The sequence below is a fragment of the Pinus tabuliformis genome, chromosome X (genome assembly GCF_031772625.1).
Source record: "Pinus tabuliformis cultivar Carrire ecotype Pingquan chromosome X, CPIR1, whole genome shotgun sequence".
Classification (NCBI taxonomy): domain Eukaryota; kingdom Viridiplantae; phylum Streptophyta; class Pinopsida; order Pinales; family Pinaceae; genus Pinus; species Pinus tabuliformis.
This window is the reverse complement of record NC_142308.1, coordinates 24,276,204-24,289,204: the sequence shown is the minus strand read 5'-3', so window position 1 is coordinate 24,289,204 and position 13,001 is coordinate 24,276,204.

Here is a 13,001-nt window from a genome sequence, read left to right as displayed (position 1 = left end):
TGCATGCATGCATCCAACTAGTGTACTCCAGATAACTGAAGATTCTCTCATCAGTAACTCATGCATGTCTATTCTGAGAAAGACCCAGTTGAGATTAAAGACAAGGATAGTGTACTATCAGTTGCATGTTTTATCCTATAAAGGAAACTCATGCATGCAGAAGGAACAAGGTTCCTTGAGGATTGCACAGTTTTACAGGGTGTGAGATTAGTGTGAGTGATCAGTGTTACACTTGGTAACAGTAGGATCACCCAGGAGAAACTGCACAAGGAAATAGGAGGCTTGGAGGGCAGAGGAGAAGGTTTGTGAGAAGCCTTGTTTGCCTGTGAGCATCCAGGAGGATTGTACTGAGAGCTGGCTAGCTGTGAGAGCTAAGGCTTTGTATAATTCTGATGTATTTCCACCTTGTATGATAATACAGATAGTGGGGTTTTTAGCTGAGGCTTTCCCCAAAGTATTTTATGTGTTTCATGTTCATTGATTCTTCTTATTATGGTTATATGTGTTCAGCTCTGATTCAGCTTGATCTTTAAGCTTCCGCAAGTTTGATAGTAGAAGTAGATTATAGTATTTTGCTTTGGTATATTGCATTATCGAGTTAATCTACAATCATATTTTCTACATAGATCTTAGAGGTAGATTTGTAGAGAATTTGCAGGAAATTCTACACCTAGTAACCCCTAAATCAGACTCTGGGTTGTGGTAAAGCCATATTGTGTTGCCTCGGTGGGCCTAGGAATCATTGCTGGTGAATGGCGGGATATACGATAAAGCCAAGTGGTGGATTTTCTCTCTGTTGGGCCTAGTGGTCACGGGATGGGATGCATGGTAAATCCTGGAGAGTATGCCTCGTTGTAGGGCCTAGTGATCCCTAGATCAGTTTGTGGATGCACGGTAAATGTAATGCCCTACTTAATCTTATCATGCAAATTTTACTAGTGTTTAAATTACCTTAAAATATTGACTTATAATTATCAAGAAATATTGATGCATACCTACATCGGTGAAACTGTAAATTTATTACTGATATAAATTTTGTTATTATTCAACTCCCAACTTACCTCCTCAAATTTAAATTTTGATAGGATATGGTTTCTTTCCATTTATTCCAATTTAAATATCCACATCCCCAAAATGTCCTCTCAAATTTACTTGGGAGAAGACATGGTCCTCTCCAATTAATTACCAAATTAAATATTCATATCTCATCCCCAAAATGTCCTCTCAAATTTACTTGGGAGAAGACATGGTTCTGTCCAATTAATTACCAAATTATATATTCATATTTCATCCCCAAAATGTCCTCTCAAATTTACTTGGGAGAAGACATGGTCCTGTCCAATTAATTACCAAATTAAATATTCATATCTCATCCCCAAAATGTTCTCTCAAATTTACTTGCGAGAAGACATGGTCCTCTCCAATTAATTACCAAATTATATATTCATATCTCATCCCCAAAATGTCCTCTCAAATTTACTTGGGAGAAGACATGGTCCTCTCCAATTAATTACCAAATTAAATATTCATATCTCATCCCCAAAATGCCCTCTCAAATTTACTAGGGAGAAGATAAGTCAAATGTAAGGATGAGGGGGTAGTTATGACATTAATGATAGGTGGTTGAGGTGGAGAAGAGAAGGAGGCATAAAAGGGGAAGGATGATGGGAGGAGAGGGGATGCTTGGTCTTGCTTTTGTTTTGGTTTGGTGGTGGTTTTGGAGGATTCGTTTTGAGAAGAAGGGGAAAGGGAGAAGGGAGAGAAGGAGAGTATTGTTTATCTTGGACACACACTACATCTACTTAGACTTGGGCTCAAAGGGCTAGGGAACCTGTGGAGGTTTCCTGGGCTAGGAATTACTTCCTAGTTGGCTGGGAGGTAAATCCAGTCGGTAGTCAAGAGGAGCATCCCAGCAAGATCAGGAGCTCAAGGGCATCTCAACTAGGCTATCAAAACATGTATTCCTCTATTTATAGATTACTCATGTAAGTGATTGAAATGAAATGCTCACTATTTAATTGTAGGGAATAAATTTTAAATGGTAAATTATCATCATTTAAATGTTTAAGTTGGAAATAAATTATTGCCCATTTTATTGTATTTGAAATTAGAGAATTTAGTTCTGGTAGAGGACCCTAGGATGGAGCCTTACAATAAATCTTAAGAGACTATGAGGCACTCAAATTCCTCACGGTGTAGGTGGAGAACTCCAGTGGCATCCATGTTGATTGGTGTTTTTGTTGTGTTCTATGACTCCCACATTCATGCTTGGAATATGGCACGGGGGTGATTGACAGAAGAGAATCTTGGCTCAACCAATCTATGGTCGGGTGGAATGTGGTAATCTCATCTTCGGTTGATTCATTGCATTCATTAATGATAAATTCATTCCCTAGATTTTCATGTGTAAATGTACTGAAGTATATGTGGATCTTGATCCCTGATATGTTTATGGTATTTATGTTCCTATTATGTTGGTTATATGTATATTTTATGACAGAAGCTATGTATGTCTCTTAGCATGTTTTCACTTGTACATGAATAGATAATGTGTCTATGACCTAATAGATGATAGTGCAACAATTGACATGAGGGAACAATGGTTCATAACGATTCTCAGATAAGTATGAGATCCCTACACTTAATTATGTTGTTTACATATGTAAGTTACATGTTGATGATGTGTTTGACGAAAAACCTATCATGGCTAGTAGGGGTTTGGTTATGGTCTTGTTCAGTTTATTACTTTTGCATCATTGTTTCCCTGTATTTTTACTGATTCTAAGCTACTAGTCCATTATGGGCAGTCACTTAAACCCTAGGGTCGGTGGCACAAATCTGGCAATTTTGCTCCCTGGTTACTAGCAGGCAAGGCTGTGAGAGTGACTTTGGGTTTTTGGTCACTCCCTTGCCCATAGCGTGAGAGAAACTATGTCCTAAGAGATCCAGAACAATAGTGGGACCTAGGGGCAGGTTTTCTGAGTGGTTGACTTATCTCCTGAGGGTTTTGTTGATGATGTTGGATGACTGTGTGTGATGTTTCGTCGATTCCACTTCCTTAAGGTCACATGGGAGGTCGAATATGATCATAGTAGCCTCTTCTCTCATGTTTACCTTGGTTGGAATGGTTACTTGGGTGGATGTGGGAGGAGGGTGTTACAAATACCTCCTTTCAATCACCTTCACCATCAACTTCCTCATCTTCTCAATATCTTTATCTTATCGATGCTCTTGTTAAATCTTGCTATCATTTGTTGGTTGCTGACTTTTACAAGGAATTTGTATTATTGTTGTCATTTCCAACTCCTTATCTCTTTGTTCAACAAAACTATATGTAATCTGCATCATATTTTCAAGTTGCAAATTCAAATTATTTGCTTGCTCTAACAACATATTCTTCATCCTATTAAAATGATATATTTTCCATAAATAATTCATAACTTTGTGCAATATTTCTTCAATTAATCTACTCCATTCACCTTCTATCATCTCCTTCTGTTAGTGCAATGTTCACTAAAGTTTCTCCAAGCCAGCCTATCATTCCCTGCATATCTTTTTGACAACTTCCATTGTTTGTACCTGCATATCGTTTGACTTTCCTGATTAGATGAGGCAGTGTTGTCTCTTTGACAGAAATCTAAATCTGCCTATCTTCACATTCTTCATTATCTACAGACAAAAAACATTCATTAAATTTAAAAATATGAGACTTTAAAGTCTCTTTAGATGCCTCAGATATCTCTACCTCATGAAACACTTCATTATTCAGATCTTCATCCATTTCTTCCACTGTAACAACTTTTTCCTCAAAATGGTTAATGTCTGAATATACATACTTAATTGAAACTTCATCAATTTCATCATCAAAAAATAAAAATTTCTTTGTTTTAGGAATCTCGTCCAAAAACAAAACATTTCCACCTCGAGATTTTCTTCCATGGTTACGTTCATCCATTGCTTACTTTGATTGTCTTTATACAACAATTTTGGCTTTCCTTCCCTTTCTATAACAATACTCAATGACTATTCTCCATTATTATGTCGTACAAAATCAATGTTTTGTCCATCACTTGCAAAACTTGCAGTCATGCACCAATCATCAATTTTAAAAACCCAAGGATTTCTAGCCTCAAATGATGTCTTACCTTCTTATGTTGATCCTCAAAAGGATTCTCCTTAGCATCTTCTTCATCCTCACTTCCTCCGAGGATTGATCCCTACTAAAGTTCACAATAAACTCCCATCTCACATTCAACTGCTCTAAGTTCTTCTTTCATCTTGGCACACATCCTCTTACTCAATTTATTCTATAATGAATGCCATCTTAATTTCTTCCTCTTCATTATCCAGCCATATCCTTGGTCTTGTAATAGTTGTCTCAAATGATTGAATTATGTCTTCAACTCAATCATCTCCCTCTCAAACTCTTCATCACTAGTCCTCTTTATTTTTTATTGCTTTGGAATTCTAAACACAACTATCAATATACATTCCTTCTTCTTTTGTGAACACTCCTCATCCACTTATGAGATGTAACAAGCCTCCTCTCTCTCTCTCTCTGTCTCTCTCTGTGGGAAATTCTACCCACAATCATTGTAGAACTGCCTGCAACAACTTATACCCAACTCTATATGTTGGAATTTGTCCTCTTCCTCTAGTCCTTTGTAGTAGAACCTATTTTTTTCTTATTTCTTTGAGCATGTATGCTCCTAAGCTTTCAAAATCTGTTAGGTTGTTGCACCTTCAACTGCTCACTTCCTCCTTTGAGAACTTATATTATCCTCATCTTTAGGAATTCATCTGCTATTGTTGAGTTATGTAACAATTCTTCTTCCACAAATTTTTCTTGTTATATGGTTGCTACTTTCCCTAATTTTGATACCTCAACCGGATCTGATACTACAACTCCGCTTTTTGTTTCTTTATTCTAAAATTTCAAGCATTCTCGCTCTGATACCACTTTGATGCAAGCCCAATTTTGAGCCTTCTTAAAACCCATAGTTCTTAGTTGTTGTCCAAATTGGGGCTTCCTTAGACCCTGCTAGATCGGGATATGAACCCTTTTAATTTAATAATACATTGGGAAGATTAATATAAGTGGGAGAATTGATAGTGGGAGGAGACACAAGGGTATGACCAACCCTTTTTAAATAAAACTATAGGGACACACCCGTAAACATATGCCCTAATATTACAAGTCAAACTCCATGTATATACAATGGAGATAGCTCACCTTTTAAACAATGCCTGAGACCCAAATTTATATATAAAGTGTGGCCCTTTTAATATATATAAACCTCGCCAATGATCCATATACAAACCTAAACCTTTTATTTTATCAAATTGATCCAAGCCCTTTCCTTTATCTAATATCTTCCTTCCACATAACCTTTGCCATGTAAGACCGCTCTTTTATACGCTGACGCAATAAAAAAATACTCACAACAACCCATCAGGAAAGAAACTCCGGGTGGGACCCACTTGTTCCTCCGAGCAATGATTTCCACTTGCTGTCATTAGTCCGACATGATGGGGAAAAGGAATTTACAAATATTGTCGGGGTGGAAGCTCCAGGTGAGGTCCACTTACATGTCATCTTGCTTCTTTCGACTACTCCATGTAGCTCGATGCTTTTAAAAGGGACGCCAATGAAACCTCCAAGATAAATCTTTCAGGGTATTCCTTAATCTATCCCGACGATGTCAATTAACATCTCCCGATGTTGTTAGATGATAGACTCTTGTATGTGTTAAATCTGCTATGTGTTGAACTCTCTGACCCGACATTGTTTAATGACAATTATGTCTCCTAGATCTTTTTACTAACAGACTCTCGATGAAGGCTTAATAACCTGTGTTATGTGCACCTTTTTCTGTCTAAATTTTCATCTACACCCTCACCTAATTTCTCCAACTCTTCTCCTCTAGTCTCTTTGTGTGTTATGTTGGTTTATGCTAAGGTTCCTTTTAGCTCCTTTGCGCAACTTTGATCTATCGTCTGCTACACCATTCTGATCCTTCACTGCAGTGGGATCATTGATCACTCCGCTGATCAATGATCTCTGCTTCCAACATGAATTTGGGAATAATTAAAGGACTCTCATTGTCTCACTTCCTCTATCTTGGTCTAATATCTCTCTCTATCAATATATTAATATCGTATATGCTTCCCTTTGTATATCTCTCGACCTCCATCGATGACCCCTCCATTGACTCAAATGCGTGTTCTTGGAATGCTCTCCTTCCTGATTATTTATATCTCCAGTCACCAAAGCAATGAATATATATATATATATATATATATATATATATCAACATTCAATATTGAAGAAGTTTTCCAACAACAATAACAAGAACATGAACCGCAAACAAAGTGATTCTCCTCTAGATTATATACATAAATAATTACAAAAGGCCTCTAGCTTGAATTACTTCCATTTTTCCTTTTCGGCCTTATGGCCACTCTCAACCCTCGAGTCCTCTCTCTAACCCTCCTATTTCTCTCTCCTCTCCACTAGCCTTTTTGGCTTACAAATTATATACAAAAAGGGATTCTGAACTAGAATTAGTTCAGATCCATAAGTTCTTCAACAAATCCTATCTCTACATCCTTAGATCCACAATATCCTCACATAAATCCAACTAACTCTCAAATCTCTCTAACTCTCCCAAATATTCTCGAGATCTCTCATTAAGAGAAAATTTGATTACATCAATCCTCACTTTAATCATTTATGTACAATTATTCTAGAAACTTAGGAACACACATAAAATCAACTAATTTCAAACATGTAGGGAACCAACTCCCTTGGTAAATGAAAGACCCTTAGTCTAGTCAAAATGCATTTTGTCTTGGAAGTGGGATGCTCCTGCATGAGCATGGGGCCAAATGAGATTGTAACAATAGTTTGAAGGGTGGCATGATAGGGATAAGGGATAATGAGATTATTGGTTTGGATATTCAAAGAAAGGCCAACTAAATGAAAGAGGGCACTAACAAGAAATACAACAATGTTAGAATGATATATGTTCAAAGGGAATACTCTAGATGAATGGGAAAAAATGGTTAGGTGGTGAAAGAATACAAGGATATGGAAGAATAAGGGGAGGCCACCAGAAAGTGGGGAGAACGTACATAATTAGAGGGGGGTCATGATGTGTAAGGGGAGTGGAAATTGTGATGAATATAGGGAAACACACACACACACACAAATAATGTTAAATAAAGATATTAATATTAGAAACAACTTTGAGTTTTTTAAATATTTTTCACAAAAAAAAGAAACAAAACCCTCAAGTAATAACTGAGAAATTGTATGATTATTGAGCACCACTGTCCATTTTTTGTAAAACAAAAGATGTTCTTGATTAATTTGGTTTCTCTTTCAACCATGCAATTACATATGCTCCCCCCTCAAAAAACAATTGTGGATCTAAAAAGTGCACATATGACCAATTTGCAAAAGCTAGTAATCTAGTTCATTTAATTATTAGAGTTTACTTTAAAACCATTATGATGACATTTTTGAAATTGTATATGGTCACATGATCATATCATAATAAAAAACTCACAAGTGACAAAGAATATACTTGGTAAAATCCTCAAAAGCCAAACATCCACATAGCAAACTACAAAACTCATTTATTATTAGCATAGTCTAACTCTTCAAAGCTTTGACTATTTTTCAAACATATTTTATGGGTGATTTTGCCTAAAGTCCACTAGTAATTTGTTGGAATAATAAGTTTTAACTTCGTAATCTACACAATCGGAGTTCTCGAGGAACTTTCTCAAAGGGTTGAACCCATTCATGCATTAGAAAACACATTTTAAACAATACAAAATTACAATATCACTAAAATTTGTATCACTTGATTCTAGCAAAAACAACCAAAGCATTTATTAACTAGATTGTACCATTATTATAAACTCTCATTGTCTCTTATACAATGAGGACTCATATACTTTATTTACAAAATAGATGCTTTGCATGCAATCTACTTTAGTATTTTCATTTCCATAAGCCACTACTCAATTAAATATTTTAAAATATATTCAATTATTATATTTAATAATAAAAATATATTCAATTAGTACAATGATATTGAATTAAAAGAGAAAGACATCAACCAAGATACACACGCATTTAACTTGTAAAATAAATTTGTTATCCATAAATATTAGAATAATAACTAGACAAAAACTAGCAAAGCTATAATATAAGGAAATACAAAGCATATTCTTTTGTGCATATATTTACAACATAAGGCATTCCCTCTAGCAAGAACTCCCCTAGCTGCTACTCTGTACCATTGTTCACCTTTAGATCCATTGTTAGACAATTGAAGAAAGATCCGCGGTTAAATATAAAAAAAATGTTACAACAAAATAGTTAAAGAGAAACATGAAAACATTATCAAAACAGTTACAAGGATTAAGTCGACCAATATTAATTAGTTATGAAATCCTCCCCTACACAACCTTGAAAACGTGGAGAACATATTTCTCCTGTGTCTAATGGGTAATGACAGTTTCTCTGAGCTTTGCGTCTGTTGTTTTATGAACGCATTTGGGTGTTGTTCCATGGAGCATTTGCTTGATTACATTTCTTAAAGGAAAATTGGGCTTATCAATTTGTCAATAGAATTGTGATACTATCATGAGCTATATTGTTGCAGGGCTTTAAATATTTTGAGTTTGTTGTTTTCTGCGTGCGTGCTGGTATTGGAATCGACATTTTGCATGTTTGTTGGATTCAAGTGGTTTCATGCACATTCATGATAATGGTTGCCATGATCTTGGGTAAGAGATAAATTACTGGTTGGGTTTGGTTCTTCTGAGCTTTATGCCCTTTAATAAGAAGGGGCCTAGGGCTATCCAGATTATTATTTCTGGTTCCTAGGAGTAAAATTAATTATACGAATAAATGCAAACTACATCTGAAACTTCGCAAAGGTCTAAAGATGCCGAAAAATGCAGAGCTGTGAGGAATTTATCAGTCGCAGGTGGAAGGAATTACCTCATAGCATGGTTCTTTGACAGTCCTTGTGCTTTCTTTAAAGGAAATTCCTATTATTTTTTAGATTTATTTTTCCAGAGTCTAGTAAAATGGCCTTCGTCCAAAAATGTTGTGGTGTATACAATGTTTGAAAGGAACTGGCCTTCATTGTAAGAGGAACGGGGCACATTTTTATCGCAATATTTATCCACTTGGTAGAGGTTCTTGAATTTGATTTAATATCAAATCTAATGATATTTATATGAGTAAATATGATATTGGTAGATACTTTTGTTTTATTTTATTTTTTAAGTTAATTTTGTCTAAATTTTAGTAGGGATTTTTTGAAGTCTTACAAGTTTCAACTATATAACATGTATAATTTAAGTGTTAATTTACATAATTCAATTGTTTTAGGAATTTTCAAGGTGTTTGAATCTATTTATACATTTTTTCTTATTCAAACTGGAATGATAAATTTTTAAACCACTATCTCAAGTTGCCCCATGGGTCCAAGGAAGTTGGAATGAGATTTTTTTAACCACTATCTCAAGTTGCCCCCATGGCTCTAAGGAAGCCCTCATCAGAATTGAACGATGTCCAATGGTGAAACACTCCTCACTTTCCACCATTGGATCAAAGGAATAGACTTCTCCACCCTCATGGTGTCTAGAGTATTGTTGAGTCATAAATTCTTGGTATATCTACCTTATATCTAGATATATATACTCTTAATGTTCTTGAGCCTCACCCAAATTACACCAATAACTTACAAATTCCCAATGGTTAAAAAAAATTACCATTTTCTAAGACATTTCATCATATTAGTTTTACTATTATTATTTTATGATTAGACATTCTTTTAAAATATTGAGTAATCATAAATGAATTTATGAGAATTCAAATCATTATTGTTTTTTACTTCCCATGAAAAAAATGATGTATTTTATTTATAGGAAAAATAAAATACATTTATGCCGATGCTTATAACATTCATATGGCATGTATCCCATAAAGTTTATCACTATATATTCATAAGGAACTCTTTAGAAATGTTCATTTATTTCTTTCCACCGATCTTGCCACCTGTAGAGTAGAATAAAAAAAGACTGCCAAGGATCAAAAGTATTGTTGATCCTCTTAAAAAACATCATAATTTTATTCCCTTTGACCTCCATCTATCACTCAAAATCATGACATCCCCTATGAATGGAAATGGCGATATTTTCAAGCTATAAAATATTCTTTCCATTAACAGAGAGCCACTTGTAAATGCAAACTCAAACTAGTACCTAAATGCAACATAGAGGGTCCATATAAAACAATGAAGTATTTTTGCCAAACGCCTTTGGAGTATCCAAAAAACATGACCTGTCCTAGAAATTGAGAGCATAATGCTATATACATAAACAAAATTGTTGATATTAGAAAGAGATGTTCACTTATGCCTAGGCATAGATGGAGAAAGCTAAGCATGCCTTCATTATTTTCTTGGATTTCCCACTGACCCTAGGCCAATGCTAATCCTCTAGGGAAAATATTAGGGGTGAAATTTTGCAAATGGAGTATTTTTTGGACATTTTCTAAAAAAATATTCACCTATTTTTTACATATATATGATTAAATGGATGATATTCACCAAAAATTTACCAATTTTAATAGTAAATTACATGTTTTTTTATTGAATATTCACCTACAATTTTTATGTATGAATTTTCAAACCAGAATAGTCGCCTACAATACTATATATTAAATCCTTAAAAAATACCCTTCCTCTTTTCGAAAGTTGGTCAACTTCTTGGTCTTTTTTCCTGTAAACTCATGAAAAAGAAATACGAGAAACTCCTCAATTTGCAAGTGATATTCTGATGGAGAGGGAGAAGAGTGTGTTTTTTTATTTTTTCTTTGCAAGTCATCCAATTTATCATAGTCATAGAATCTCCATAAATGTTGATGTCATTGATATGTAGAAATTCATCTAATTGTAGAAGAAGTTTTATGGCAAATAATTAAGCAAAATTGCTTGTTCCCAATCCAATGTCACATGAAAAAAAGTAGAAGTGTGTATCTGATAAATGAATGAGTCCCCATGCTCCACCAATGGAAGGGATCTACTAGGATTTTCCATCAAAGAAAACCCAAGGCTTATCTTTTTGAATGTTTCCTTCAAAGTGATTTTGTTGAGATTGAGTGGTCAGTTTTTTGGGGAGGGAATCTTGTAAGGAAAGGCTATTGTAAACCACTCTGACGAAGGATTGACCTTGATCTTCAAAAATAATATAGTTCCTCTCAAGCCAAATGCCCCAATAGACCACCAAAGGGAGGGATTTTAACTTAGATTTTGGTTTTTTGTCATGCCACGATTTTAGAAAATCCTCTACTGAAATCCCTTGCCATGAATATTCCACTAATTCAAGTTTTTGGATTTCATTCCATATTCTTTTTTAGAAGGGGAAATGAATAAATAAGTGTGGAATTGATTTAGTGTCCTCCAGGCAAAGAGAACATCAACTAGGACCATAGAAGGATATTTTTTGGATTATATCCTAGGTGGGGGCTTTGTTCTTTAACAATAACCACATAAAAATCTTTGTTTTTGGTGGGCGATTTAATTTCCATAGTCACTTTTCTCACCAAGGAGGGGGATGTGCATTTGGATGTTGGGCTAGGGAAAGCTACCCAAATTTTGGGTTGTAGAAACCTAAAGGAGCATATGACCAAACCAAGAGATCTTCTAATGAAGATAGAGAGATGTGACTTTGTTGCAAAGAATTAGTATAGTGTGACCATTGCAAAGGTAGATCCCCCTATAAATGCATATTTTAAGCCCCTTTCCATGTTTGTTTCCCAATGTAACCCATCCTATTCAAAACTTGGTGTAGATATAAAATTCCTTGGTCATTTAATATTTGAATGAGTTGATAAAAAAGGATGTGAGTATCCCTGCTCCTAATCCACAGGGCTTTCCCAATAAGGATATTTTTGCCATCTCATATATTCCATATGAGGCCTTTTGTCATGATATCCATCGAGTTAATGATATCCTTCTAAACAATAGATCCATTTAGAGAATATTTCCTGGGTGATTTGAGCCAGAAGGAAAGATACATTTTTTCCATGATTTGTGACCAAAGACCATTGCCTTTTATAAGTTTCCAATCCCCTTTTGTCGCCAATTCTTTGGAAAACCATGTAAGATTTTTTAATCCCGATCCTCCTAAGGCTTTTGGAATAGCAATGGAGGACCATGCAGTTAAAGAAAAAGGTTTTCTATCTTTTCTTCCAACCCATAGATATTCTAGAGATATTCCTAGTTTGGCATCATCGTGTTCACTCAAACTATGCTTGAGCATGCTATGTATGCCTAGTTACTTGTTTAAAGGAGGTGATGATTTCTATTTATGTAAGTACTTAAAAAAATAGGTATGGGTCTCCTATTTGACAAGAAATGGAAGGATAAGATAAGAGGAGAGAGGAGGTAGGGGTCTTTATTTCACAACATTATTAGATATGAAGGATTAGGGTATATAGGATGAGGTGTAGTATTTGCTTGTACGTGTCTCTTATTTAATGAGAAATGGAAGGATAAGAGGAGAGAGGAGGTAGGGTTTTTTTGTTTCTTTGAAACTATTATTTGTTCAGAGAAAAGGTTTCACAACATTGTTAGCTATGAAGGATTAATGTATATGGAAATAATGTACTTTTTGCTTGTAAAGGATATGTAGAAATTTATGCAAAAACAAAAAACTAAACAATGTCATGGAACATAAACAAGATAAAGCAAAATAACTAAAAATATATTAACTCTTAATAACCTAAATTTTGTAAGTAATTTAAGAGATAATATAATAAGTAATTTAAGAGAAATTTGTGTCCATCACATAATAAATCTTGCAAACCCAAAGATAATCTGATAATGTATGTGCATATATTACAGATATTATGATAAGCTTCCCTCAATTATGCTCTCTTTAAAAAGAATCTACTAAGAAATGCTAACAAT